The following is a 15,992-nucleotide window of genomic DNA, read 5'->3' as shown; positions in this document are numbered from 1 at the left end:
AGGGTGAGGAAGAGAATTCCAGTGAGAGGGGCAGTGGAGGGAGGAGGAAACCAAGAGAGGGGTGGTCTGGAGTGCTTGCCCACTTGCACACTTGATCCCAGGGAGCTGGAGATAGACAGGAAGGACTTCTGTTTTCCCACCTGGCTTTCCAGATGGTATGTTAAGATCTGGGTGAGGAGAAACCAAGGATTGGAGCATAATAAGTGCTCAGTAAATACATGTTAACAAATGAATAAGCAAAAGAATGGAAGCAATGAATCAAAGAAAACAGATCATGGGACAACTGGGAAGATCAATATCTTGGAAAATCCAAAGGTTGATGCTAGCCCTGCGATCTGAGCGTTTCTTGACTCTACCACTTCCTGGCTCTGTAACTTGGACAAGTCATTCTTGTGACCATTCATGACTTTGCCCGGAGATGGGTGTCCTGGAGAAGTGGAGTGTCATTAGACACTATGGGATGACGAGTTCCTGACATGGGTGATGGGGGTGAGAGGAGAATCATCAGGGGCTGAGGTGTAAGAAAGAAGTTCAGAGAGCCAGAGTATCATTCATCAGGCATGAGTAAAGGTTCTCAGGAAGGTTCACACAGCTGACCAGCCCGACTGATTGAATTAACAAAGTGATTCTGGTACATGAACAGGGTAGAAGTTGCTCCTGGAGTAAGAAGTTCATTTTGAGATAGGTGCTCACAATTTTCCACCTATTCTTGCACAGTCTTAAAAAAAGATGTTTCTGCCCATACTTGGCTGATGTTTTAACCAGCCTGGATACTTTCACCTGACATCCACCACCTTTTATAATGTTGGCATCAAATTAGTTAAGTTAACAAGTATAATTTCATCACTTCCAACTCTCCTACATGTATGCTATGATTTAATCAAATGGGGCGTCTTCCTGTTCTCAACCCTGACGGGAATTTCCCCCCTCCTATGCTCTTATTCAGGTTGTGCCTTTGCCTAGAAGCCCTCTCACACTTTCTGACCTTTTCAGTTAACCTCTGTATATATAAAACCACTGATTGGAACCTATACATACTCTTCAGCTATAAAACAAACATTTTTTATGAAGTCTGCCATTAGACTGGTTCCCAAAATACACCATTGCTCACCTTTCCATTTCTGGATCTGATGTAACTTATGATGTTTATCTCCATGTATCACTTTTTGCCATTATGTACTTAGGGGTCCTCCTCTCCCAAACACATGCTAAGGTGTTTGGGGACCAGGATTCTCTTACCCCTCTGTTCCTTCAAGTGCTGAGACCATTTTCTCTTGCATAGGAGACTTTCAATAAAACCGTCTTGAATTAATGAATGAATACATGAACAAATGGACATATCCATAGCATTCGCTGTTGTAATTATCTTCACCAGATGTTGAGAAGCAAATTTAGACCATTACTAGAATTTCACAGATTGAAACAAACTTCAAAGTCCCTCTCTGAGGAAATTTATGCTCAAGATCCAGACTCACTTGGTCCTGGGAGTTTAGCCATCTAGAGCTTCTTTAACATTTCCATTTTTCTTTGTTTTACTGCTGCTAGTAAACATGCAAATCTTCAAAGACCTTGCATAGGGTCTTCAACAGATGTGCTGTTGAAAGGAGCATGCTCCCCATTATTGACCTTTACCAGTGAGGCTGCTGTACAGAGAATGTTCCAAATACGTTGCACGCTCTGGTAACACCAGCCCCACATGTTCTGCACTGACGGATGATGGGTTATAAAGTGCTGTAAGGAATTTTGGAGGGGTAATATTAGAATGTGAAGGACAAATTTTGTTTTTCAGACTACATGATGAATTAATGGGCTTATCTATTAAGAAGTTTATTTCTTTTCAATAAGGTTGTTTTAACGAATTTGAGTATTTGAAATAAAGACAACTAGCTCTTTGCAGCTCCCTCTCCAAATAAAGGTTGCTTGCCCAGCTCCTTTTAGGCATAGTTGTACTAGATCTTGGGGAAAGAGTATATGTCCCCTGGACACCCTGGAACTGTCTTACCATGCTAACTCCGGAGGCTAATAAAGCGGAGAAATCCTCCCCTGATTGCTACACATCAGGGATCCTACACCTCCCATTTCATTAGACCCTCTTTTCTCACTGGCCTACAGATGAAATCATCTACACCACAAGAGAGCCATTTGCTGGTATGCTTACTTGGTGTGCTTGGAATTGTGGCCAGAGCCACACTGCCTCATAAGCGGCTAGATTTGACAGAGCTACCACTTTAGGAGAATATAAGACACAAAGAAGTTTGGAAGTACAGGTGACATCAATGGCTGCCAAAGCCCACTTAGAAAGGCCATCGACCTTCTTATGCAGGAGTCTGACCTCCACGGCAGCCCCTCTCAGCTATCCTCTTCCTTCCTTGTTCCAGCCGGGCAAATGTGTTGGCCCTCTGGCTGTTCAGGGAGCCAAGCCATGCAAGAAATACCCAACAAGTGGGCTGCTGCCAGCTGTCTTCCTGATTTAGAAGACTCAGGGGGGGAAACAAAAGCCACCTATAAAGGCCTTTTAATTTTTAACATAAGCTTCGGCTTGAATTGTAAAGTGCATCTCATTGGTCATCTCAGTCTGAAGTGCCTCCCATTCCCTAAATCCATCAGCGTACAAGTGCCACAGCTGCCGAAACTCTGGCACCTGCAGGGCATCCCCGAGAGAGACACGGAGCACGGACAACTTTATAGGCATGGAACCTAATAGCACAAATCTCAAGATTTGCTTTTCAAAGAAGTGCAAGTGAGTGAAGACAAAACAGGGGGGGAAAAAAAAACCCAAAAAACAAAAAATGAAAAAATCTCCAATGTCACTGAACCAGAGACCATTTCAGTGGTGAAAAAGGAGAAGGCTCCTTTTTTACCATTGAAATGGTCTCTGGCTCAGTGACATTGGAGAGAAATCTATCATCCAGTCTCTGATTTAGAAACATAAAGAGAAACAGATTGACCCAGAAAAGAAAAGAGAGAGGACAATCTTTAACGAGTGTCATACCTGGGTTCTAATCAAGGCCTCGTTCCAGCTGAAATGTTTGTTTCTAATGAAGAAGCATTTCTTAATTTAGAGGCTAATCCTCAGAGATTGCTTTGGAGGCCAGAACATTTCTCAGGTTTGGGTGGCATGTCTGCTCACGTTGCTGTCAGTCTCAGAGGGTTATAAGGTCAAGGGAGGGTAAGACTGGATTAGAGCAGAGCTGAACTCTAAACAGCATTCTGCCAGGACATTGCTCCTAGGTCCTCAGTCTCTACTTCGTGGGGCAGTTGTCACTTGGGTTGGCAATGGGATTATGGGTTGATGGAGGAACAGAGCAGGTGCTGAGATCTGGGTTCTGTAGAGACGGGCGTCCCATCATGGCTGACCTCACATAAGAAAGAGGGAACAGGAGGAGTACCCTCCCCTGGGCCAGACACAGCGTCTCAGGCCACCCAACCCACACAGCCATCACTGGCAGCACACAGGATTCTCAGGGTAGTTTCCAGTCACTACTGTGACTAAAAGGTCACTATATTCTTTTCTTTCTACTCGACCCGAATACAAATGGTTGCTTCTCTCACATACAGAGACCCCTGAGGAGAGGTTTTGGTGGTGGGGGGCGGGGGGGAATCAACATTATTCTAAACTTTTTCTCCATTTAAACATTTGTATGTATAAAAAGTCAAGAGACATTGTCGAGTCAAATAAAAAATTTAGCTGAATGTCAGTGACACAAAAGGATAATTCAAAGACTTTTCCATCTTACTCACTAGGCTTTAGACCTGGATGCGAATCTAGGTTTCTCAGCTGGCTAAGTTCCAGCTAGATGTCAAATTAGCACATATTAGCATTTCTAAACTCTTCACTGCATTCTTAGTACCGATCTATATTTATATCTTTAATAAGGGAAAGATGGAGTAAACCACATACCATGGAAATGCATTATTATGTCCTTTTTAGTTGGAGACCACGAAGCATGGTGGAGAAAATCAGTGATAAACCACAAGAAAATGGGGAGGATGGTCTCTGCTCTGCCCCAGCAGCCAGATCACTCCGGGCAAGTCTTTTAAACCCCTTTGGCCTCAGTTTGTTTCATCTATAAAATGGCTGTACTGTCCTATTTACCTCAGAGGTCAAGAAGAGAAGATCTAGTTAAAACCACATTTTACATCCTATGCAGAATTCTATAATGTATGAGTATCGTTCATACTCAGAATCCCTCAGAAGAAAAAATAAATGTTTTGGTGGAATATTGGTTACATGATGGAATCTTGATGATTTTTATGGCAGAAAAATGGACACAGAACCATTCATTGATAAACTCCTCAGACACATTTGTTGACACCCAACCTCTAGGTTATAAGCTTTTAGTGAGGGTATCATCATGATTGGCCTAATACTTTTCTAAGGCAAAATCCCCCTCTCCTGGGAAGTCCTTCTTCCTTCCAATCTTCCCCAGCCCCACAGGGGACCCCTTCCCTGGGCCGGCCATCCCTCAAGAGGCACAGGTGAGGTGCTTCCTCAAACCCCCCTTATACACCCTGTGATGGGCACAGTGATTGGTATTCCTGTGGACTAGCTCATGGCAGCCTAAAGTCAAGTCTAAGAGTCCTTCAAGGACCGTATTTTGTCACTGAAATGCCAACAATAATTTTTCCATTTGACTCCATATAGATCATGATTTCTTAAAACAAAACCTTCCAAATTTCAGAGCAATTTTTGAGCAATACTGATTTTTTCAACAAAACGAATCACATTTATGCTGTAACTACCTCCATCTTCTCTCCATCCCCATATCCCCCTAACCTGAGATTATATTTCTTAAGAATTAATTCCCAAAATTATCTCTCCCTGGGGACCTAGCAGTTTAATAAAAACTTTTAAGGCCAAAATTCTAGAAGGCGGTACAATTAGAAAAGGGAGCCAGCCGCCTGTGTAGGGAAAGCCCTGTCAATGACCCCAAACTTCCTCCAACTGCCGGATCAGGATCTCCGGGCAGCTCAGCTCATGGACTCAATCTTACCACCTTCTTGAGGGGATAGGAAGCTGTCCCTGTTCTCCCGCCCATGAGGAAAAGGGTCACCCAGAACACGGCATTCTGTCTCTGACATGTGGCCATCCTATGAGAAATCTGCTGCTGGTCCAGCCCTGCTCACAGGTGAGGTTCATCAATGGAGCCCCAGTGTGGCCCAACTAATTCCTCTCTTCATCAAATATGCTATAGAGCAGCAGAGGGCAAGATTGAAAGTGCTAGGGGCTCAGCCCTGCCCAGCACCATGGAAGAAAAGGAGAGCCCAGTGTCCAGCTGATGAGGGCTCACTAGTAATGTCCTCACATACAGAAACGACACACGTGCAGAGTGAAGGCAGGCCTCCATCTCCCTCTGCGCTATTGCAGACGGTGTGTGCCTGCACAATCCATCTCCGGGGCATGTGTGAGGGAGGTGGGGCAGGGTGGGTAATGGGAAACATTAAAAAGTACAGCTGAAACAGAGAGTTGCAATTGCAAATGGCCCTTAACCAACACCAGGCCTCATCTGCTGTTAGTGTTTGAAGTCTGTAGACAGAGGCCTATGCCATTCCCCTCCAATTTCTCACGCTGGAGCTCATCAGCAGTGGAATGCAGAGAGACGAAGCCTCTGGCTAGGGTCTGCTGTCAGGAACCAAAACCAGGTCCACGGAGTGGGGCCTTGCTTGCCCGACCCAGCTGTCTTCGAGGGGTGAGAGGTTCACGAGGGGATGGGCAGTGATGCCCAGCCAGGCAAGGGCTGCGACAGGTCTCTCTATCAGATAGAAGAAATGCAAGTCAGACTGTGGAGAGGGAAAACAAGGATCTAGTGCAGCAACTTCTCAGAGATGTCCTCAGAGGTCCAGCCTTCAGAAGGGAAGGCGAGCTCTTTGGGTCCACTAAAAGAAATACGTTAACTTGGCAATTGATGGTACATTCTTGGCTTCCACTGGGGTACTGTCTTGGGAATGTTGGTCACTTTGAACGCTGTCTTCTGTGGGTCAGGTAACATCCCTTTCTTTGCCTTTCTATATTATAGAACATCAGGAGCTCCAAATGCTTAACAATTATAATCTCAGTCACTTAACATTATTTGTAATTAATTAATTAGTTAATTAAGGGCTTGGATCAAGCCCTTGAGCTGTACCAATCCACCAAATCACAGATGTTCCCAATCCTTTCTGCATGAACTCTGAGTATCTCTGGATCTACCTTTTTTTACTCCTTTTTCAAGATTTCTAGTTCCTAGTATAATGACAAGACACATTCTATTTTTTTAATGTGTTAATTATAGATTTATAGATGATTCTTCCATGTCCAGAATCAGGAAAATAAATCACTGAGCAAACTCAACAAAAATGTATGACATATTCCAAATCCCCTAGCCCTTACTTAACCAACTGAATTATCTAATGAAATTGGGGGAGAGACTCTAATTTTCCTTTTTTTTTTTTTTTTAAAGACTTTATATATTTAGAGAGACCATGAGTGACAGGTAAAGGCAGAGGTAGAGGGAGAAGCAGGATCACCCCTGAGCAAGGAGCCCAAGTCAGGGTTGGATCCCAGGATCCTTGGGATCATGACCTGTTCCAAATGTAGATGCTTAACTGACTGAGCCACCCAGGCATCCTGAGTCTCTAATTTTCATCTGTTATTTCACTCATGCAACAAGTATTTATTGAGACCAACTATGTGTCAGCTCTGCTCTAGCTAAAGATGAAAGGCCTGCTTAAAAGCAGATTTATGAGGAATGGTGTGGTTTTTAACAACCAGAACTTCAGCTCATTTGCTATAAGCAGTTCTCGACAAATAATTTGGGAATTTATGTGTTCTTGCCAACTATTCACCTCAAAAAAAAAAAAAAACTGTTCAACAAATAATCTACTTGTTTTTAGTCATTCCATTTATAACATACACTAGGGACTTCTGGCCCAGAAAAAATGGTATAGAATTGTTTCAGTCAGTATAAACTGATAAGGATTTAAAAATAGCCACCCTAAAAAGCCTTCAGTGTAAAATTACAAATTCTTTTGGAACAAATGGGGAAAAAAAAAAAAAACAGAAAATCTCATGAAATAAATAGAAGTTGTTTAAAAAGAACTAAATGGAAACTATAGAACTGAAAAAATAAAATAACAGAAATTTTAAAACTTGCTGGATATGCTTAATAGTACAGTTGAGATATCAAAGGATAGAACTGGTGAACTAGAATACAGATCAGTAGAACTTACCTGATCTGAGCAACAGAAATAAAACAGATTGAAAAAAAAAAATGAACAGTGCCCCAGGTACCTGTGGAAAAATACCATTGGATCACAGAAGGAGCGGGGAAACAGACTTGGGCAGAAAGAGTAATGTGATGGAAGACATGCATCTATTGACTCAAGAATCTGAGCAAACTCAAAATAAGATAGAATCAAAGAAATCTGGACCAAGACACATCATAATTAAACTTCCAAAAATGAAAAACAAGTAAATAGTCTTGGGAGCATTTAAAGAGAAATAACGTATTACTTATAGGGAAAAAATTCAAATGACAACATACTTTTCATCTGAAATAATGGAAGCTATTTTTGAAATGGTGAAGGAAAAGAACTGTCTGTCACAAATTCTCTATCCAAGGAAATTATCCTTTATAAATGAAAAAGGAATAAATGCATTCTCAGGTGGCAGAAATTAAAAGAATTTGTTACTAGCAGACCTCTCCTTAGAGAATGGCTAAAGGAAGTTCTAAAAGAAAGAAGGAAATCTTAGAGCAGCCAGAAGGAAGGAAAAAAAAAATAGAAAAAGCAGAAATATGGATATATACAAGAGTCAATCCTTTTCATCTTGAGTTTTATGAGGCATATTTGATTGATACAAAAATTGTAACACCTGATACTCAAGGCAATGATATTTAAAAGTGGTAAAGGTAAAAAACATGAATGGAAGTAAGGTCCACACTTCAGTCAAAGTAGAAGAATGTTTGGGATGCCTTGCTGGCTTGGTCATTAAGCATCTGACTTCAGCTCAGGTCATGATCCCAGGATCCTGGGATTGAGCCCCACATCGGGCTCCTTACTCGGTGGGAAACCTGCTTCTCCTTCTCCCACCCCATCTACTTCTGTCCCCTTTCTCACTGTGTCTCTCTCTGCCAAATAAATAAATAAAATCTTGGGGGAAAAAAATAGAAAAATGTTGTTTTTCAGTAGGCTGTGAGAAGTCACTTATGTATATTGTAATGCCCATAGCACTAAAAGAACTATAGATGTAGAAACACAAAAATGCTGTAAACAATTAAGATGGAATCCTAGAAAATGTTTAAGTAACCTGTCCTAGAAAATGTTCAAGTAACCAACAGGAAGGTGAGAAAAGAAAAATAGAAGAAAAAGCAACCAGCTCCCATTCTCATTTTCTAACCTCTGGGCTCATTGTGCTCCCCTACAAGGTGCTAAAGCAGGGAAAACAATCACTCCCCATGAGTTTCTGGAAAAAATTTTTTTGTTGTCCATGTAGCTCCAAGTACTTCAAGAACAGCAAAAAGAGTGAAAAGAGTCAACAGATTTCATCCATTGTTTCAGACTAAATGGAATCCAGAGCCAACATCAGTCAGACCAGACCCAATAGATCCTACAGAACTACACCATCCCAAGACTCGGACAGCCAGTAACAGCAAAGTAAACACCAGAGACCTCAGAACTACCTGCTGCATCTCTAGAAGCCTGGTTCTGGAGAAATGGCCAACTGCATAGCAGCAGACTCAGGCCCCAACACTGAACACAGATAATGACAATTAAAATAACATCAATAAGGTGCAAGAAGCCTCTTAAAAATAATAAAATGTGACACTCTGCACGGAAACAGATCATGTTGCCCTAACTCTTGAGATGGATCCCAAAAATTAGAGTGAGAATCACAGAGACAGGCTCAACACCTTCTCTGAAAAGTAGTTCCTGGTCTTCCCATATCCATCTGAGAGAATGTGTGCGCAGCCAACCAAGGCTGGAAGAGTATCCTTCTTAGCACACAAGTCCTCACTGATGACAGAACAATTGAGTGATTTCTTTACTTTGTACTCAGCATCTTTAAATATGAGTAAAATCAGCAGAACACGACAGTGCCCACTCTGCCTTTAGTAGGGTTGAAGGCCAGGCTGCCCAGGGAAAAGGGAAAAAGCAAAGACCTCCAGGGAGGCTGTGGCCATTATCAGTATTGGACTGTGCACGGCTAAGCAGCTCCAATCAATTGAGAGTAACTCATGGCTCCCAAGTCTCCCTGGTTCCCTGATGCTCTGGTGAGTCAATATGAAGGTTAGAGCCAAGAAGATGGTCAAATACTCCTCTTAGCCAAGTTCTGCCTGGAGCTGCTCAGCTTATGCTCTCCATCAAGTGCTCCTCCCTTAAAAATCCCATAATGGAGCTCTCACCCAAAGTCAAGTCCTACCTGAGGCAGAAATAGTCAGAATCTATGTATATATTAGAATGGAGTTCCTCAACATTTATTTAAACAATGTTGTTAAAGTAGGCACCTGACACACAGTTTTAAGTTTATGTCCATAATTATTATTATAAGTGTAAACATTTACAAAATATATAATTCCTACTTTATTGTAAGTATTAATATTCTAAATATATTCTGAGAACCATGAATTTACAAATAAGGGCATCCTCTCTTTTCACTAATAATAACGAGAAAGAATTTGATGTACATTCTCACTGACCTGAATCTCTATCTTGTTTGTATATTCTGCATGATTTCAAGGGTGGTGAAAAGTCCCATATTCATGTCTCATGGACCTCCATGATGTCTTCATGTAAAGGTTTCATTATATTAAGACAATGTTTTATATTTTCATGAACATTTATTAAATTATATAGAGACAATATTTTCATTGTTTTTTTTTATATTTTTAGAAATATTGGATATTCCAACTAGAAGGGAAAGAGGAAGGAAGGAATGGGGAGTCATTTTTTAATGGGTACAATTTCAGTTTCCAATGAGGAAAAAGTTCTGGAACCAGACGGTGGGGATGGTTGCACAACCCTATGACTGTACTTAATGCCACTGAACTATACATCTAAAAATGGTTAAAAGAGTAAGTTTTATATTATGTACCTTTTGCCACAACTTAAAAAGAAAAATCACCACAGTGAACTATATACCCACTAAAATGGCAAAAATGTATGTAACTAAAAATAGCAAATGTTGGAAAAGACATAGAGTAAGTGAATATGTTCATGATGTGTAAGATAGTATAACTGTGTAAAAGAGTTGGACAGTATCTTACAAAGACAAATATACACTTCTCCCTTTATGGCATTTAATGAGGAGAAACAAAAACACGCATTCACACAAAGATTTTAAAAGAATGTTTGTAAGGGTGCCTGGGTGGCTCAGTCTAATAAGAGTCCAACCCTCGGTTTCCACTCAAGTCATGATGTCCTAGTCCTGGGATCAAGCCCTGTGGCAAGACTCCAATGGAGCCTGCTCAAGATTCTCTCTCCCTGTCCCTCTGCCTCTACCCCACTTACCTGCTCTCTCCCTCTCTCTCTCTCAAATAAATAATTCTTTAAAAAAAAAAGACTGTTTATAGCAGTATTATTCATAACTAGTCCCAAATGAGAACCACCCAAATGTCCATCAATTGAGGAAAAGATATACATTCATTCATGGAATGTCACATAGCAAGAAAAAGGTACCAAATCCTGATCCATGCTACAACATGGGGAATCCTAAAATAATTACCCTTAGTGAAGAATCCAGATTTTAAGAACAATATATACACTTTAATTCCATTTATATGTAATTCTAAACAAATAAGCAAACAAATAAAAGTCAGGCAAGAGGTTGCTTGGGGCTGGGAATCAGGGTAGGTATGGAATGGGACAATGGGAAACTTGTTGATAGGATGGACCTGTTCTATAAGTGGATTGTAGTGAAGCTATACAACTGTATAAAACTACAAGTTGAAATTCATTTGACCTCATACTTTAAGATAAAGAAACAAAATATTTTTTTAAAAAAATCATTCATCTTTCTCCTGGACCACAGTAAGCACCCTGGTCTCTAGCATTCCCTGCTTCCATTCCCACAGAGCTGTAGGGAAGCCAGTGACAATGTATGTATGGGCTTGCCCTTTGCTCTCCTCAAACGTTCTAGCCCCTATGGTCTTCTCTAACTGCTGGTAGCATTTCCATGAGTTTTTACTTACAACAAAAGATATTAATAAGAAATATATCCACTTATTTTTGACCTTGAGTTCTCCTGCCGTCCACTCTCTCATCCCACACTCAACTACAACATCTTCAGAAACCCCTAGAACAAGGCCCACCACCCTGCCCACAGCTGAGTCTTGACTCCAGAGCCATCATGTCATTTCTGTCATCAGACAGTGTTCAACTAAGTTATGAACACATCCCTCAGCCACGCTTAACAACAAATGGAAAAGGGACTTTTAATTCCTTTGTATTGAGCTTGTGCTGCAAAGAGTGAGTTAGGGGCTAAGGGAAGAGTCGAAAAGCTGGAGGAAGGAACAAAGGAAAGTTCATAATGCGAAATTATATGAAGCAATATATTATCCACTGTAGCATGAGTCCTAATATTTCTTCAGAGTATAGCCATAATAAACAACACTCCTTGAAGAGCTGCAACACCTGCTACTGATTTTTTTTCTCCCCTCAAATTGGAACTCATGGGTAGAATTCTACAAACAGAAGAGGACTCTGGCTGTTGCTTTTGGACAGCTGGAAAATGTGCTTTCAAGATGTCCATGAGCACTCAGATGGCAGCCTGAACATGGAGATGGAAAGGGGAGGAAGACGAGGACAGCCAGACGAAAACAGACAGAGGGACAGTGAGAGGGTGACCTAGAAAGATGGAGGAATGGAGAGAGCATAAAACTCAGATTCCATCTCTCGTGGCAACCTGTGCTGTTTGTTTAACCTGCTGATCTAACCCCTGCTCCCATATTTAGGATTTAATAAAGCCCCAGTAAGCCTTGTACCCCAAGCACTCTTTGTGCTTAATTGTTAAACTCTATGCAATTGGAAGAAAATATAATCCATATGTTTCCGCTCATTTACACTTAAATCATCTGAATATGGTGTTTTAACCTCAATTTGTCATTCACAGAAACTTTGGAGACTTAAATAAATCTCTGGAGGCCTGTCCAAATCTTTCTTCCACCCCTTTGTGGCTCTGAAGTAAACACATATACTTGTATTCAAGAGTTTGAGGGTAAGTACAGAGAATTGCAGGAACTTTCAAATGACGTTTTCCTCCCTTTGCTAGCTCCCCTCCAACTCGCAGTGAACAGTCTTTGTCAGATCTCTTTGCCAGCTTCTCCTCTGCACTCAAGAACTCTTACAGTTGGATGCCCCAGGGCTCAGTTGTTGCTATTTCATTCTTCCTTAGAGCTGCTGTCTCCCTCAGACATTCCCTTTGGTCTGGTGACTTTAAGCACAATCCATGTTAATATCAAATTTATATCTCCCCTGAGTTTCCATTTGATATTTGATATTTGATATTTCCCTTAGAAGTCATATAAAAAGCTCAAATTTAATTTTCAAAGTGATATTTGTGGTTCTATTTTTAAAGCCTCTTGTGAATCCCTAAGTATTTCAAAATAAAAAGTTTAAAAACTTATGCTGTGAAGAATGAAATTCCTACATGCCTGAAACACATTCTTTCCCCCAATATTATTCATTTCAGTAAAAAGCACACAATTACCCTACTGCATTAAAAAAAAAAAGATTATTCTGGTTTCCTTCCTTTTTCTCACTATCCTCATCCAGCCCTTCAGAAAATTCCACTGGCTCTATTTTGCATGTGTCTACTTCCCTCCCGTACCACTGGCAATATCTTAGTCTATGGCATCATTAACTCTTGTCTAGATGTATTCATTTTCCTACTTATGCTTAACAAATTAGCACAAAGTTAGCAGTTTTAAACAACTCAAGCCTATCATCTCAGTTTCTATTAGTCAGAAGTCCAGGCATGTTGTGGTTGGATTCTCTCCTCAGAATCTCACCAGACTGAAAGTAAGAATCAGTCAGAGTTGGGTTTTCATTGGTACTTTATAGTCCTCTCCCAGGTTTCTTAGGTTATTAGCAGAATTCAGTACCTTCAGCCTATAGGACTGATATCCCCCATTTTCTTGCCAATTATTAGCTGAAGAATGATTTCAGACTGACCTCAGGTCTTAGCAACATAATCCCTTTACAGGCATTTTCATACTTCCAATTTCTGATTTCAGAAAGGGCTCAATTCCTAATAAGGACTCACCTGATTAAGTCAGGCCCACCCGGATGCTGTCTCTGATTATTAAGTAAAAGTTAACTCATTAGTAATGTAATCAGAAGGGTAATATCCCACCATATGCATTTCTAGGAAGGAAATTACACAGGTATGCCCAATAAAGTCTAGAAGTCTTGGGCAGCCACCTTAGAATTCTGCCTACTGCACTGGACTGATATGAAGCTTCCTAGTTGGCCTCTCGACACCCATCTTCCCCTTCTATTATTATCCCTTATACAAGTGCAAACGTGTATTATACACTTTTTTCTTCATCGCTGCTTAACACCTTCTGGTGTTCTCCTATTTCACTTAGAATGAAGTCCAAATACTTGGGAATAAATTTGACCAAGGAGGTGAAAGATTTGACACTAAGAACTATAAGACATTGATGAACAAAATTAAAGAAGACAAAAATAAATGGTGAGGTAGCTCATGTTTGTCGATCACAATAAATATTATTAAAATGTCCTTAATACCCGAAGCCATCCATAGATTCAATGCAATCATTATCAAAATTTCAATGGGGTTTTCCCCAGAAATAGAAAACTATCCTAAAATTTATGTGGAATCACCAAAGATCCCAAATAGCCAAAACAGTCTTAAGAAAGAAGAATAAATCTGGAGGCATCATTTTTCCTGATTTCAAACTACATTACAAAGCTATAGTAACCAAAATAATATGATACTTGCATAAAAACAGAAACATAAACTAATCGAATAGAATCAAGAGCCCAGAAGTAAACCCATGCCTATACAACCAGCTAATATTTGACAAGGGAGCCAAGAATACTCAGTGGGGGAAAAGACAGTCTTTTCAATAAATGGTGCCGGAAAAACCCAATATTCACAGGAAAAGAATGAAATTAGACCCTTATTTTCACCACTCACAAAAAAAATGAATTTGAAATGGATTAAAGACTTAAATGTAAGACCTGAAACTGTAAAGCTCTTAAAAGAAAATATAGGGTGTAGGGAAAGGACCAGGAAAATGTTCTCGTTCTGCGTGTAAGAAGGTAGTTGCCCATTTGCAAGTTTCAGTCATGTGTGTAAAGCAGAAATATAAGGTACCAAACCTGTTAGGAAATAAACCCAAACAAAGAAGTGGGTTTGACTTTAATTCCTGTGTACTTGAGGTTGGCTTTGGATATGGATTTTCTAAAAAGTGATGTTTTATTGTTTATCATCTAATGGCTGTAAACTGTAGTACTAGAATAAAAAAAAAATTGGAAAATCAAAAAAAAAAAAAAAGAAAATATAGGGGAAAAGTCCCTGACATCGGTCTCGGCGATGATTTTTGACAGGACGCCACAAGCACAAGCATCACGAACAAACGGACTGCATCAAAGTAAAAAGCTTCGGCACAGCACAAGGACCAATCAAAAGAAATAGAAAGGAAAACTATGGAATGAGAGAAAATATTTGCAAGGGATTCATACTTAAAATATAAAAAGAGCTCATACAATTCAATAGCAAAAAAAGAGAGAAAGAGAAAGGAAGGAAACAAAAGGAGCAAGCAATCCAATTAAACTATGACCAGAGGACCTGAATAGATATTTTCCCAAAAAAAGATGGACTAATGGCTCACAGGAATATGAAAAAATGCTCAACATCAAAATTATCAGAAGAATACAAGTCAAACCCACAATGAGATGTTGCACCCATGCTGGGTGAATGGAAGGTAATATTGGCAGAAGCATGATCCAAGGAGGTTGGCCCTCTGGCTTCCACACTCTCCAAACAATACAGTTTTGGCCAAGGAGCAGAAGTATAAAAGAGCAACAGAGATTATACAAATAAATGAAGCCCTGAACATTCCCTCTTTCCATCCTCACCTTACTCTCCTGTCTTCTTCATACTTTAGCAAACATTTTTCCTTCTGTCCTGCATCCTTAGATCATTAAACTTTCTCTGGTTTCTTTCCACCCACTTGTACCTTCAACCAATCAGGTCTCCAACATCTGAAGGGCAGACACTGAAAAACTGGACATAATTCACTCCTCTTAGAATTTTGTCTTTGGAAGACTCTGATTATATCATCAATTATAAGGCAACTATTTAATATGTGTATAATAATATATGTGAAATCATACAGAGATTGTAGAAAAGTTTCTGTAATAAAAAGAAAACACATCTTTTTAAAAGGCACTTGTTAAAACCTTTGTTGTTCCTTTGACCCCTGTTTGTCTTCTGGCAGAGGAGGTAAACTAAAGCTACATTTTTTTAATTAATTTTCCCTGTTCATTTTTCTCCCTAAAACTAGGAAGTTAGAGAGAATGAGGCTCACAGAAAATATGGCCGAAGGTTAGTTTTGGATAGGGTACATGAAATCTGCATGTCTCCTTTGGCAAGCCCTTGCTTTGAGTGCGCTGGATGTGGAAGATTTACTCCTTTGTTTCATATGTATATATATGTATATATAAAATCAATGCCTCATGTTCCTTTGAGGAAGTTTTCTGTATGCTGTGTATTTAACAACCCATTCCACTAGTAAATTGTCCAAGGCAGATTTTAAGTCCTCCTGGATTTGTTTTTCTCAGTTAAATAATCATTTTTACCACCAATGCCTCCTGGCAGAGAACCCTCCAAAGCATCCTGCTTAGTTAATAAAAGTGGTACATAAACAATGAATCTTGGGACACTGAAAAAATTAAATTAAATTAAAAAAAGAATTTAGGGAAAGGATGCATAAAAAATACAAATACAAACATAAATACGAATTTTAAAAAAAAAGAAAGAAAGT

The sequence above is a fragment of the Mustela nivalis genome, assembly GCF_964662115.1.
Source record: "Mustela nivalis genome assembly, chromosome: 16".
Taxonomy (NCBI): Eukaryota; Metazoa; Chordata; class Mammalia; order Carnivora; family Mustelidae; genus Mustela; species Mustela nivalis.
Note: the sequence above shows the minus strand (reverse complement) of the source record.